The 14,537-nt window shown below is 51.6% G+C and overlaps 1 long non-coding RNA gene across 2 annotated transcripts; it reads right to left on the minus strand.

Annotated features, from left to right (window-relative positions):
- Positions 1 to 5,696: 5,696 nt before the first annotated feature.
- LOC133223730 (uncharacterized) lies at positions 5,697 to 14,048 on the minus strand. 2 transcript variants are annotated; one of them, XR_009728669.1, is made up of 4 exons: positions 12,682 to 14,048; positions 8,527 to 8,675; positions 7,202 to 7,382; positions 5,697 to 6,529 (listed from the first exon to the last, which is right to left on the minus strand). It is a non-coding gene; the product is annotated as an uncharacterized LOC133223730 (long non-coding RNA). The 2 variants fall into 2 exon arrangements; XR_009728668.1 differs by lacking the exon at positions 12,682 to 14,048 and having other exon boundaries at positions 8,527 to 9,202.
- Between the last annotated feature and the right edge of the window lie 489 nt (positions 14,049 to 14,537).

Genomic DNA, 14,537 nt, shown 5'->3' on the forward strand with positions numbered 1-14,537 from the left:
AATGAAACTTCTTAAATGCTGTAATTTTACACTAAAAGGTTATTAATGCTCCAGTGCTTGCTAGGAAGAGGAAGTGAAATGATCAGGTGTGGATGCTCTGGTTTTGGGGGGATTTCAGAGCCTTTTGGGGCTGGCAGCTCCCATCCAAGAGGCAGGAGGCAGCAGGGACAGCCTGTTCCCAGCAATGAGGGAAGGTCACTTCTTGACCATGTATTGTTTTGATCCCTCAGAGTCACCCAACCATGCCCACACAGTAAAAGAACAGAAGAAAATGTAATAAGATTTCAGATTGCTTCTCCCAAATTCAAATTGTTTCATCTATTCCTTCCATAACTCCCACACTTCCCATTTTCCTCCGGTCTTTTCCTCACCGAGGACAAGTTTTTGTGCTAATGGATTCCTGAATTGTATTTATGAACTGCTGCAGAGGAAATGCCCATTACTGGTGCTGCGGTGGGGCTGGAGCGGCTGCTGAAGGTCCCCAGCCCGATGGAGTATGAAGCTCACGTAGAGCTGCTCCACACACTGCTGCTGAGAAGGGTTCAGTAATTGAAAAGACCTTATAAATCAATAGAGCTCAATTGAAGACTCAGGCAGGGCTCCACATAACAGCCCCCTCTCCTTTTAATTTGGGAAGGGGTGGAAATAAAGGTTGGTAAATGGGAAGCTGGGGTACCCCAGCTTGATGCTGCTGGGAAGATGCTGTGGGAGGAATCAACCCCATGGGGTCGTGATCATGTCCATGTCGGACATTCAGATTTATCTCACCTCTGATTTATCCCCTGGTCCTTCACAGAGAGGAGGAAATCCTGGCCAGGGAGCTGAGGGACCGCAGTGAGCAGCTTTTATTGCTGCCACAGAGCACAGAGCGGCGCGGGTACATTGGAGCTGCCTTCAAGGAGGAATGATGGGGCTGTAATTCCCAAGGGAGAAGTAAAGCATTTCCAAGCGCATCCCATCCCTGAGCGCTTTATCCATATGCAGGGCACCCCAACCCCAACCCCAGCAAACCCCCTAATCCTGCTCACTAATCTTCCAGCCATGGAAAACGGTCAGCTGATGGGATTTATGGGAACAAGTGGGAAGAGTCCTCAGCCCCAGTGAGCAGATGGGTGAGCCAAGCCCTGGCAGAGCCTGGTGGTCCTCCAGCCCTGGTGATGCGGGAGGGCACAGCACAGGCACCAACCAGCAGCCCCTGCCCTGGTGCTGCTCACTCATCCCCATCACTTGTAGAAACTCCCACCACGCACAGTGTAAATGAGTCGTGTATCAGTGGAATGGGCAATTCCGCCAGGCAAATTAAAAGCTGTCCTCGTGGTTAATTATAGGGCAGCTTTATATGCGACAAATTAGGGAGAGTCCTGATGAGGTAATTTGTTAATTATGGAAGCCTGGAGGCTTTTGCTTCATTAGATGCTGGCAAATCCTTTAATCTGAAGCACTGCTTCTCCTTCAGCACCCCCACATCCCCCTGACCCCAACAGTGACACTCACCATGGGATAGCTCCTGGCACGGCCCTGGGACTTACAGCAGCAGCTCAGCATCAGTGTAGTTCTGCTTCCCCTTCCCTCAGGAATGTTCACTGTGGAGGAAGAGTGTGAGATGCCCACAGCCCGGCTGCTGCTGCCCCCGAACAAAGTCCAAACCTGCCTGCAGGAAGGGAAGAGGGGATAGAAAAGAGGGAAAGCAAGCTTCTCAGGTCAGGGTTAATGAATTAATTGACTTTAATAATTGGGTTATGGTGCAGGGGGGCTGTGCTGCAGACAGTGGGATGTAAATCAGCGATGTGGATGGAGATGCTGTGCTGCACTGGGGGGACTTGGCTTGCGCCAGCCTGGAGCAGAGCTCAGCCATCGGCACCCAAATCACTCCCACAGGAGCCTTTAGGGCAAAGAAACCCTCCAGGAACAGCCAAGCTCCTCAATCAGCCCTTTCCCTGATCCAGGGCAGCGATGGGCACAGCCACCCCCAGCAATCCCATCCCACTGCTTCCAGTACAAACCAATACTGAGTGCTGCTGACCTGCTCCAAGCAATGCTACAGCAAGAGGGATCGCACTGAACCTGGGGCAGGGAACCCCAAACAAGAACCTCACCAAGAACAGGACCAGTAACACCAGTAAGAGCTGCACGGTGAGACACACCACGTGCCAAATCGCTCTCCATTTACACATCACAGTCCTGCAAATCCTGCTTTACATTAACAGCAGCATCATTTCCAGAGCCTGCACCATGGACCATTTCCCCCCCAAACCAGATTAAACCAGAGCCCCAAGGAACAGCTCCCTCACTTATTTTTAGCCATGTGTGCCTGCTGCGCCAGCCATCACGTTATCAAGTAACTATGGGGAGCCAGATGACTGCCAGCAGAGAGGCACCCAGAGCCTCTGTTATCTCGGGGTTTAATGGACTGGCAGCTCCAGGGATGTATTTGCTTTCAGCCTTTAAAAAGGAACAGCAGCTTTGCTTTGTGCCACACAAGTCTGCCAAGTTTCCAGCTTTCCCTGATACTGATTCCAGTGCCCAGCAGGCAGAGAGCACCTCAAAAGAGGGCACAGCCTGCTCAGCCTGAGAAAGCAGCGAGGAAAGAGAACATCACATGGAACAGCAAATGCCTGTTATGGTTTCCACAAGTACTTGGCAAGAAGAAAACGTTGCTGCTCAAACTGACCTTGTTTGGGTGACTTCTGCACGAGGGCACTGATGGGTTGCACTCTGGTTCGCCACCACGTGCGCCTGCTTGCTGCTGTGGTCAGTAAGGACGGGCTCAAGCTGGGTAAAAGCATGCTTGTATTGGAGTTCTTTCTGTTAATCATAGATTGAGGTCGGAAGGGACCTTGGAGACCATCTGGCCCAAGCACCAGCTCAAAGCTGGGCTCAGCCTCCCTGAGCCAGGCTCAGGGCCTTCTCCAGGTGAGCTCTGTGAGCATCTCCAAGGACGGAGATCCCACCACCGCTCCTGTCCCCATCCCAGGGGTGATCCCTCTGGACTGCAAAGGGATATTTCCTTACACCCAGTGGAGCATCCCCTCCTGCCATCTGCTTTTTGCCTTTCCCTTCACACCTTCAAGAAGAAGGTGGCTCCATCTTCTCCACCACTCCTGTTGGACAGCAGCATCTTCAGGAGGGAGATTTATCACTGTGTGATGGAGCATCCCATAGCATCCTTCTCATCACCTGCCTGCCAAAGCCAAGGAAGCCCCTTTTGCTTTTCCACCTGTCCCATGGGTTCACAGTTCTATCCCTCCAGGAAGCTCAATGAGCTCCTCAAACCAGAAGGGTCACTGGAAAACTGCTGCTGATCCCCTTGTTTCTTCACTAGAAGAGCAGCCTGTGTTTGGGGATCAAGTGCCATCAGCCATTTTTCCTCCTCTGTTTTCCAACACTCCAGCCTCAGATCAATAAATTAATTCAAAATCATTTAATGAACACTTCAGCTTCTAATTCGTTTTCCATTAAGCATAAATCCGATTCCTTCCGAACGCTGAGCCTTTGGGAAAATGAGGAACTATTCAAGACACTTCCCTGATGTTACTTAGGCAGAAAACGACATTAGACTGCAAATACTGATAATGCCAATCTCTTTGTAAAGATGGCTTTCAGAGCCCCAAAACATGTTCCATTGGAGTTCATCCTCTGCTTTCTCTCCTCACTGATGTGCCCTGGGGCCCATCCCCGAGCACTTCACTTCAGCCTTTAATAACCACTGTAAAATGAGTTCTTGCCAAAGGCCTGCAGCTGATGTGGTTTTTATTGGGATCCAAACTAGCGCTTATCAGGGGAACAGCTCCTGCATTACCTGTCATGGGCCTGTAAAACACACCTGGACTTCAACCCAGGCCTTGTAACAGCTTTTCGTGCCTGTTTGCATCATGGTGACTCTCCCTTTGGTCTGGAACATGAAGCAGACGCCAGGAAACACGAAGAGCCTATTCCAGGCTATTTTAAGTTTAAAAACAAGAAATACCACAGCTTCCCCAGCGACTCCAGGAGCCAAGATCTGCCCAAATGCACAGCTTTGTTGGGAACATCAAAATCCCTCCCGTCCTTGTGAAGTCATTTTAATCAGAAGCCACAGTCCTGAATTGCTTTTCTCCAGCCCCAAAGCCGCATCCATCCCTGGTCCTGCCTGCGTACCCAGCGAGCATCCCCTTGTGCTAACAGGGAGGGTGCATCTCCCCCTCTCTACCATGCTTTCCAACACATCTCACGCTCCAGCTGCGTGGTCCTTCAGGGAACCTGCAATCCCAGCACCCTGAAGTGTGTCCCTCTGTCCCCAAACAAGAGGTACCTTTCAGAGCTGTGTCTTTGTTCCATTTAAGCAGCAGCTTGTGCTGGGAGCAGGAGAGAGGGAAACAGATGCTTTTACCTCGTGGCTTGCATAATGCATTTCTCCTTCCATTTACTGTCTAACGTGGTGTGCTTGGCCTAAAAAGAGCAAACAACCTTGCAGTAATATTTACAAGCTAATTAGGCAGAGCATTGACTCGAACATCACTGGAATACCAGAAAAGAGCCGGTTGGGTTGGGAGGGCTTTAGCTGATTTTCCTTGGAAATTAGAACTGGAACAGACTGCTGGAAGCACTCGGATCCTCTCCAATGTACAGAATGGCTGCTGAGAGAGGCAGGGAAACAGCATCTTCCTTCTCCACAAAAGCACAGGATTTGCATTTCTGTGCCATGGGATTAGAGGAAAAATTAAAGCTATGCTTGAAAGCAATAACAATTGCCTTTCATTTCTATTTAGCAGCGCTCCTGTGTACAAGCCCCAGCCAAAACATCGTCTCCAGTAACAACACATTTTCCAGTACATAAAACTCTGTGCACCAAGAGGGGGAAAACACAACATGGAATCGCTTGCTCCTGCCACGCATCACTTCCTAGCATTGCTGTTCCCTGCCTTGCCAGTGCTCAGCTCTGCACCCCTGAGCCTCAGCACACCATGACCTGTCCCAGGAATGAGGGATGGAGGCACCTCTGCATCCCTGAGATCTCTCCTATTTCCATAGCATCATCCCTGTTGCCATCAAGGATATCCATCACCCAGCAGCTTGTTTTTGGAGTGCTGGTCCCCCGTCACTCAGGAATTATAGATCAAGCCGGCAAAGTCACAGGGAAATAGTCTGTTTGCTGCTCCGAAATTCAAGGAGAAAATGGGATTTCACTCACTTTAGATCATGGGGCTTGCTTATTCCAAACCTCCTCTCCTCCCATTCAGCTGCCAAACAAGAGCAGGGAGCCATCAGCAGCATCACAACCATCACCCCATGGCCTGCATAGCACCGGGAAGTGCTTTGAGGATCCCAAGGAGAGGATTTCAGCCCCACTTCAGACCAGCACTCAGATGGTGCCCACAGAGAAGTGGCTTTCAAAGCCTCACAACTCCAACCATGGATTTAAACAGTGCCTGGCCACGAAGCACGCTCCAGACAAACAGAGATACTCCAGGGGATGCTCTCACTCCCATTAACCCAGGAGCTGCTCGTGTGTTTGTGTTCAATCCTCACGGAGCAGGGAACGCCGCTGCAGCAGCAGCCCTGTGCAGAAGGCAGCAGGGAAGCTGCATTCAAACACAGCTGCCACCAACCTGTCTGCTTCTGCTGCAAATGAACTACCTTCAGCAAAACAGTGCTTCTTTGGGATGAAACAAGGAGAGCGTGGAAGGGCAGGCTGCTCAGGCCACTGGTCCCTGGGTCACAGCAGTACCTGTGGTGGGGGCACGCATGGCTCTGTGCAAAATACAGCAGCAGTTTATGGCTCTCTTGCCTGGAATTCCTGCCCTGCCAACCTCCTCTCCTCCCCAGGATGAGCAGGATCAAGGCAAAGGAAGGAGCTGGGAAAAGGTTTGGATTTCAGAGAAAGAGGGAATACAGAAAGCATGGGGGCAGCTCCAGAAAGCAGGGTTTACAACCCCCTGCCACAACACCCGTATTGCACCTCACCCATGGTGAGGTGCATACTTCATGGTATTGATTTCTTTCAACAGGCAACTGCCCGAGCCAAGAGCCTGATTCCCATCAGGATCTTCCCAGCAGCAGCACTAACAAACACCAGCAAAGAGAAGGTATGCATGAGCCCACTGCATGCGGGGTGAGATGAAGGCACAGCTCATCCCTGCTAGAACTTGCTCTTCCTCCAAAGCCAACATTTACCAGCCTGGGATTTCGCTGGTGCCAACGTGCAGCTCCCCCACCACATCCCTTTGGTCCTACTCAGGAGCTATGCAGATGCCAGGGTTCAGACTCCACATTGTTTGGGAGCATTGAGTGATGGAGGCTCTTTAGACCCAGCTCTGGCTCCAAGCTGGGTCCTTGGTCGCATCCGGCAAGGCTTAAGCACAGCAGGGACAGGACAGAGCTCCCCATGGACCCTGCTGACACTGGAGAGCAGCAGGAGCCTCTCCTGCCCATGCTGCAGAGGCTGCTCAGCAGCATCACAGCCTTCGCAAATGGCTTCTGTGCACAAGCTGCAGGCCTGCTGCTTTTCCTGCCCCTGCCTCATTCCTTATCCAGGCTCTAGATGTCTTGTCTGCAAAATAAAAGACACATTAAAGCACGAAAAAATCCAACCCCAAATTCCATTCCAGATGGTCTGGAGGAAAACTCACATAATCTGCCAAAAAAGCCAGGATTTTGCTTTCTCAGTCCTGAATTTCAAGCTCAGAAAGGTCAGACCTCCCATCGAGACAACAGCAGCGCACTCGTTTCCCATCGCTGGATTCACAGGGTTTGTAATTCCAGCTCATTACAGAAACCCAAGACTCCTGTGCTCTTGTCAAATCCACCCCTGCTCCTGCTTTCTGCCACTTCACAAGCAGAGACCACATACACAAGGCAGGCAGGGAGGCTGGGGATGCACAGGGCACTCCACAATAGCTGGGTTCTGCCCCAGCTTCATGGCTGCACCATCAGAGCCTGTCCTTTCACCGCCCCAGGCTTCCCTTGCCCCACCTGAAGAAGCAGACGCATCCCAAGGAGCTGCATAGCTGATGTCTAAGTGATGCCAAGATCTTTGGTGCAGAACAAGTCATGTGCTCTCTTGAACTTCAGTTACTGAATCATGCTTGTGGTGGACGGAGCCCCTTGGGACATATCTTGGCCAGCTCAGCCCAGTCCCACCCGTCTGCTTCCAGCATCACTGCCCCAGCACCCCCCTTGTCTGCTGTCTGGATCTGAAGTTCCCTTTGGCACATGAACAAACCTGAGCCATCCTGGTCTGTGTAAGGGTAACCGCCTGGGGACACAGCTAGATGGATGGATGCCTTCTCACACTCCCTTTGTGAGATTCAGAGTATCCTTCACATCTCTCCCAACTGGAAATACTCAATTTCAGGTGGTCCATCTGCATCCCTGGATCCTCCAAACACTTCTGGCATGGAGACCTGAATCAGAAATGACACCTCACAAGCACCAAACACTCCTTTCGTCATCATCTCCCAAAGCTGGAAGGCCAGGCCCCAGCTCGTGTACATTGTAGGGAACAGCTCCTACAAGGTGTTTACAACATCCCTGTTAGACATGAGACTAGTTACTGGTCCAGCTTCAGCAGCCACTGTGTTATTTTGACCTCCTGTACATCACTTACCTGCTGCCTCCTCCCTGAGCCCCAGAACAGCCCTAACAGGGCACAGCCTGGTCTCAGCAACTGGGAGATGGGAATTCTATGAGCACCTGCTATGTGAGGAACTGTGTCTGTATTCCCTGAGCATACCACACACTGGGCACTGGTCGTTTCCTTCTTAACTCTTCTTCACACGAGAGGTGAACAAGAAAAGACCAAAGAGAAGCTGAAATGAATAGCACAGCCCAGTTCTGAAGCCAGCTTCATGCTTTGAGGGCAAGCAAAGGCTTAGAAGTGACTTCTGCACACTGGAGGGAAGCAGATCAAAGGGGTGCTGGCTGGAAGGAGCCCCTTTAGAGCTGGTGTGGTGTAATCCCAGAGCACACTGCCCAACATGCTGCGGCAGCAAGGGCTGAGCAGCTCCTTGTGGCAGATCCTTCAGGAAGACAGGCTGGAAACAAGGGATGCTCTTCACTGGCCCTGCAGAACACATCCTGCGCACCCCAGAGGATCCTGATCTCTGGTGTTAAAGCACTCATAAAGATTGCAAAGCTCTGCTCTAATTGTTTATCCTGGTGAAATACAGGGAAAATGAACTTCTAGGAATCAAAGGCTAATGCGTGAAGCAGATGTGCAGCACTGATAAGGCAAAGCAAGGCTTTCAGAAACCAAATTTCAGCTTTGCACAGATTAGACATTAAAATTAACTCAATTTCATGCCCTGTGCAAATCTTTACCAGCTGTCAGCTCCGTAGTCACTAAAGACTAAATGCAATAACTAAACAAGAACAAAATCACAGCGAAGATTGGGTTCTGCAGGAGCCTGCTTGTTACCAGGGCTGTGCTCTGGGATGCTGGGGAGCCTGCCCAGGCACAAACCCCAGGTGTCACCAGAAGCATCACCCGAACGTCTGCAAGTAAAGTAACTAGAGAAGAGGCTAATTTCCTATGAGGCTGCTGCTTACTCCTGACCTCCAGGGAGCTGCTGGTGTCTGTGCTGTCTCTGATTCAGTAGCTGGACCTAGGAGTGATGCAGCCATCCCGCAGCAGAGGCCAAGTGATCATGCAGCAAAGGGCCACCTCCACCCTTAAGCTCTTCTCCGCCATGCTCACCCTGGATGTAGGACACAGATCATCAGCCATAATGCGGACCAAGGAGAAACATTCCTGCTTCCTTCTAGAGTAAAAAGCCCCTGAATGCTGATCCCCACCAAAGTAGAGAGCATCATCCGGGCTTGTGCTGCATCCACTGAGCAGCACCAGGGCCTGAGCTATGGCTCCATCCCCAGAGGAGCTGCATTGAATGATGCCCCAGCACTGGCCATTTACCAAGACATTCAGCTCCACTGCAGGAGCTCCACAGGGCTCTTAGCTCTTGTCTGAAGCAATTTGCCATGTCTGGGAGAAATGGCAGTCTTATAATTGCTGCCAGAATGGACAGAGCTCTGAGAAAAGGGAGGCACACGTGCATGCCCTACTTGCATTGGATTCCTGGGGATAGGGACAAGGGGAACGGCTTTAACCTGCCAGAGGGGAGACTGAGATGAGCTCTTAGGCAGAAGCTCTTCCCTGTGAGGGTGCTGAGGCACTGGCACAGGGTGCCCAGGGAAGCTGTGGCTGCCCCATCCCTGGCAGTGCTCAAGGACACAGAGGCTTGGAGCAAGCTGCTCCAGTGGAAGGGGTCCTTTAGGTTTTCCAGGCCCAGCATCACCCCTTTTGGGAGCAGGCAGCCAGCAGACAGGGCTCAGGGCAAGGCCAAAGCAGTGCCCAGTGTCTGCAGGGAAGAGCTGTGTGAGCATGGCACAAGTGAGGAGCTCCCATGCGATGCCGAGCGCTTGCGAAAGCTGCTGCCCTACATACAGCACAGAGAGATTTACACAGAGCTCCTGTTCCAGCCCTGCCTCTTCCTGTTGAAATCCATAAAGCCCAGTGAAGGAGATTTAACATTCCATTTCTGAAGTAATTAAATCCAGGCATATAAAGTGAAATGTTTAACAACTCTGAGCCTTGCAGAGCGCTGGAGGAACCTGAGAGAGCTGGAGATATGCTGCTGGTAGTAAATAGGAGCTGTGCTCTGCACTGTTAATGGCAGGGGGGAAAGGGGAGCCTGGGTTTTGATTTGGAGGAACTTCAGAGAACACATCTTATTTAGCAACATGCTGGAAAATGAATAGAGATCCATGGGAAGGTGGGAACTGCACATGTTCTTTCTCCGTGTTTCCAGAGGGACCCTCAGGCCAGCATCTGAACTCTGCTGAGAGCAGCACAGGGTGCTTACCACATCCATTTCTCCCAACCACTGCCTTAGTTCTGAGTGTAGGTGCTGAGACTGCACAGGGCTCCCAAGGCCAGGTCTCCACACCCCTGTCACCAACCACAGAGCTGCTTTATCACTTACAAAGGCTCATCCACCTGCTTTGGTTTGTGCTTTTAACAACACAAACAGAGCCATTTGAATACCCCAACTGTGGAGCCTCATGTTCCTGCGGGATGCACCACCTTCAGCCCAGTCTGTCCCACCACTGCATTGGCAAGAAGGGCCAAGCTGCAGCTTCACCCTCCCAGATCTCTGTGGAACAACCGATAGCTGTCAGTACGTTAGCAGGGGCGAGCCGAGACTCTTCCAGGGTAAAATAGCTCCTTTTGTAATCTGCTCCTACAACACACCTACCCCTCTTGCCTGTTTTAGCCCTCCTCATCCTACATTACAAGCCCTGGAGACAGCAGGCGTGCAGAGCTGGAGCTATTAAATGCTGCATCTCTCAAACGTGCCCCCAGGAACGTGCCTGGGGGAGGAGAGGGCTCTGCTGCAGCACAGGCACTTCCCCATCCCACACTCATCCCATGGCTCCCCATGTACCTGGAAAGCACCAGGAGGATGTTTGCATCCCTGGGCCATGTCCTGAGCAGGTTTCTGTGCTCCCTAGGGTTTGGTCAGCGGGCAGGGAAGCTGCGTGCAGTGTGCCATGAGGATGGGCAGCAGGAGCATGCGCCTACAGAGGTTTTGACACTAAATCTCTCTTACCGAGCATCACTTTTGTTGCATTTTTTGCTGACTTCCCCCTTCACTCAGCCAGAGGCGCAGGGAGATAACAGCAAGAGATTAAGTGAGCATCTTGCCCCAGAAGCCCTCATTATCCCAGGAGGTCTCCAGTGCCTCCTGGAATCAATTAAATGGGCTGCGGTTGGGGATACCTGGCACTCCACAGGATCACAACCCAGAGAGGAGACTGTGGCAGGCAATTTCCCTTCTCTTATTGACATGCAAATCATCGCCGCGGCAGCTCCCGGGTTTAATATATCTCCAGATTGCCTGGCGTGGAGTCACATTAGTCAAGTGTATGTGGCAGTTAGTCCAGAGCGACTGGGTAATAAAAGAGTCAGCATTTGCACCTCTGCTTCAAGGACGGGCTGGAGAGGAGCCTGCAGCCACTCCTCAGCTCTCTCTCAGGTCCCCTCTGAGGCACGGAGCTTGGGGACCGCAAGTAGATGTCCCTAAGTGAGGTTTGGTGTTAGAAACAGACCGAAGGAGTGTCCTTTGGGAACATATACATCTACACCCCTCAGCTTCCATAGAGCTGATGTTATTTACTCCAACATCCAGCAAGAATAGGACCTGCCATAAGAAACTATGCCCTCTCCCATAAAATATATTCCCAAGATTTCTCAGGTTTGCTCCCCATTCCCCTTAGCTACCATCACCATGGCTGAAAACTCACCATGAATACTAGAAGGAGGTGTTCCAAGTGCTGCTATTTCCACCTCTGCCCCTGCCTAGGGTCAGAACCAGCCCTGTAGCATTCCCTGCTCCCTTTGGATGGGTGTTTCTGTGCCCCCCTGCCTCCCAGACCTTCACACAGCTGATTGGAAAACCATGCTGACCACAAGTGCAACCATGAAAGAGCTTTTCTTCCACACAGATGGAACTCTTTATTGCCTTCTTCCCTCTAAATTGCCTTCCTCATTATACCCAGACACGACAGAGTGGCTTTGCTTGGGACCTGCTGGTTGAAACAGGCTCACTGGTCTGATGCTACAAAGCTCTGTCCCGCTCAGCTGCAGCATTGCTTTGAAAGTCCTCCTTTTGTCCATTTATTCCCAGTGCCACAAACCAATCTGTCTGAGACGCTCATCCCTCATTATTTGCTAAGAGGGCCAACAAAGCCCTCTGTTCTGCACCATCTTGGTGCTTTGTTTTCAGCTTTCTATTCAGTCCTTGTTTGTGCTTCTCAATGTCTGTACTAAGAGCTTTAAACCGTTCCCTTAGCCTTGAACCCCCTGCTCAGAGCCTCTGCAGCTAGCAGGAGTAATCACCACGGTGCAATCCAGCTCTTGCTTTTTGCTTACCCTTCTGTTTTCCCTTTAATTAAAAATCCCTTTGGTCTTGCACTTGGATCCGGGACGTGGTTTCCATTTGCCTTGCAAAGAGCCCAGCCAAGAATGTCAAACCCATTTGTCACAACCACCTTGCTTTGACCTGGGTGGCAGCTTTACCAGCAGGCGTTTGAGCTCTTCCTTGCCCATCTGTTCATCCATTCAAATCCCCACACTTCAACGGGCAATTCTGCCTCTGCAGCCAGTGGCTTCTCCTGACAACCAGACCCTCGTACAGACAGGGAGCCTTTCCCATGTCCTCAAGCAGAGCAGTGCCACCTCATTGCCTCAGTTTAACCCAGCTACGCAAGGGCAACCAGTTGCCAGCAAGCCCTGATGGCACTGCCCAAGAGCATGGGAAATAGATGGTACACGGGTAGGAGGGGGGACAAAAAAGACCCCCAGCACAGCAAGGTTCATGGAGACAAAGTGCTCCCTCTCTGCAGCACAACCAGACCAGAGGCTGGAAGGGGAAGGCAGACAAGTCCTCCCTTTTGCTTAACACATGGCCCAGGAAAGCCAGAGAGAAAGGACCATAATATTGCTGCCTTATCACATCTCCTCAGGTAAGATGATCACAGCATCAGCCCAGCAGCAGACACAGGCTCCAGGGAGACGCGAGGGCTGTGCCGCAGCCACAGCTACACCTCATCAGTGTCACATCCCCCGAGCCTCCGCAGCGCACTGACAGGCGATTTGTATCCCGGTACAAACAGTTCCAAAAGGAAGCCAGAGCCTTACTCAACCTCGAAATATGTTCTCCGTGACGGCTGCCTCTAAAGGCAGAAGGTGTAAAAGGTCCAGGGGGGAGGCTGCAGCGCACTGGAGGCTTCCATGGAGCAGTGAAATGAATCAGTGCCATCTACCGGCTGCGGGGACCTGGTCGCTTCCCATTCCCTGGATTCGGCCTCAGAACTGAAGGGATAAAAACCAGCCTCTTACACATTGTCTCCTATGGCACAGCTATAATGCTTCCAGCATCCCTCTGCCATTCCATAGCCAACAGCACCATTCAAATTCCCCTTAGAGGTTAAGGGTCCAGACAGGAGCCCATTGGCACAACCATGGACCAAGCCATGTCCAACCATGCCGAGGGAGCACCAACCTGAGGCTACACCTTCAGCCTTTCCAGCCTTACTCTTTCCTACTATCTATATCAGAATCTCCCTTTGCTGCCCCCGACAAAATCATAACTGTGATGTATGATGCACTGGCAATGGCAACCCTTGAGCTGGCCCAGATCTGTGCTGAGGAAGAGCTGTGGCAGTGCCAAATAGCAGCAGCACTGCCAGCATTCCCAAGGGATGGCATGGCATCCTCAGCTTCCAACAAAGAACTGCTCCAAGGCTACCACAAGGCATCAAAGCCAGGAGGAGATGCCAGGTATTCCCAGCTATCCCTGTTGTTCCCCTCTGCTGGATCATAGTTAATTGGGGAACAGACTGTCAATGTGCTTGTCACCATTAATAAAAGGCAAATGCATCATTGCTCTATAATTCTCCCATAATTGGGCTGAGATGCCAGATCACTGAAGAAAAGAGGCACTTTTGGACACTTCCTCCTGGAGGGCAGTTAAATCTGCTCATCCTCCAATGCTGTTTATCCTCCAAACTCACCTCTCAGCATTCCCAGGCTCTGGGAGGCTCCACATGGCTGGAGGATGTGGCAATGTTGCACTGCAGGGATTGCCCTGGGCTCCGTTGGCTGAGGTGCTGCCAGGCTCTTTCTGGGGACGCTGGTTGAGCTGAGCTCACCAAGCTGCTTGTGTCAACCCCAGTCAAATCAACGGACATCTGCGAGAGCTGCCTTTGCCATTGGAAACAAGCAAGTCTGACCCTGGAAACCTCCTTGTAATGCAGCACCTTTTGGGAAGGAAGCAGTTCAGTGTAGGAGCAGCACAAAGCTGACCTGGGTCAGGATGCTGTGCACAGGCAGCATCGATCCTGTGGGGCAGCATGCCCCATGCTATGCTCTTACCAGTAGTGTGTTCCTTGATTGTTGGGCACAAAGGCAGCTCCCGTCAACACTGCCCCATGGCCCCTTCTCCACTGTCAGCAGCTACAAAGGATGGTTTGAGTTGCCAGGACCTATTCCTAACAAACCAGGTTGTTTTACCTGCAGTGATGATTTGCTGTGGAAGCATCCAGTAGAAAACTGTTGTATCTTCTCGCTAGATACTGAAATCTGAAAGAGCTGCCTTCATTTCCCTAAATCTTCTCTTTTCCTTAAGCTTTTTTTCTCTCACCATTCTATTCCTGGTCTCCAGGGGAGCTCCAGGCTGCAGAGCACCAGCATCCATTACTTACTGACACATTCTGCTCCCTTACACCAGGGAAAGAGAGGATTTTACCAAAGGCCACAGATACACGCAGTAAGAACACTATTCCCACACGGAAAAGGTGCTTTTACCACGCGAACAAACAAGCTGCGAGCACCGAGAAGGGTTTGCTGCTCCCCCCAACAGCCCTGCCAGTATTAGCTCCCGGCCATCCCCAACCTTTCGATAGGGAAGGCTGCAACAACCGAGGAGCTGCGACCTCCCGGCCCCGCTCCCTCAAGCGGCCCAGCCCGCCTGGGCCCCCCGGACCCGGCCCAAGCCCCG

Source organism: Neopsephotus bourkii, unplaced genomic scaffold, assembly GCF_033783945.1.
Source record: "Neopsephotus bourkii isolate Nb327-2 ecotype Australia unplaced genomic scaffold, CSIRO-AGI_Nbou_v1 NB_1652, whole genome shotgun sequence".
Lineage (NCBI taxonomy): Eukaryota > Metazoa > Chordata > Aves > Psittaciformes > Psittacidae > Neopsephotus > Neopsephotus bourkii.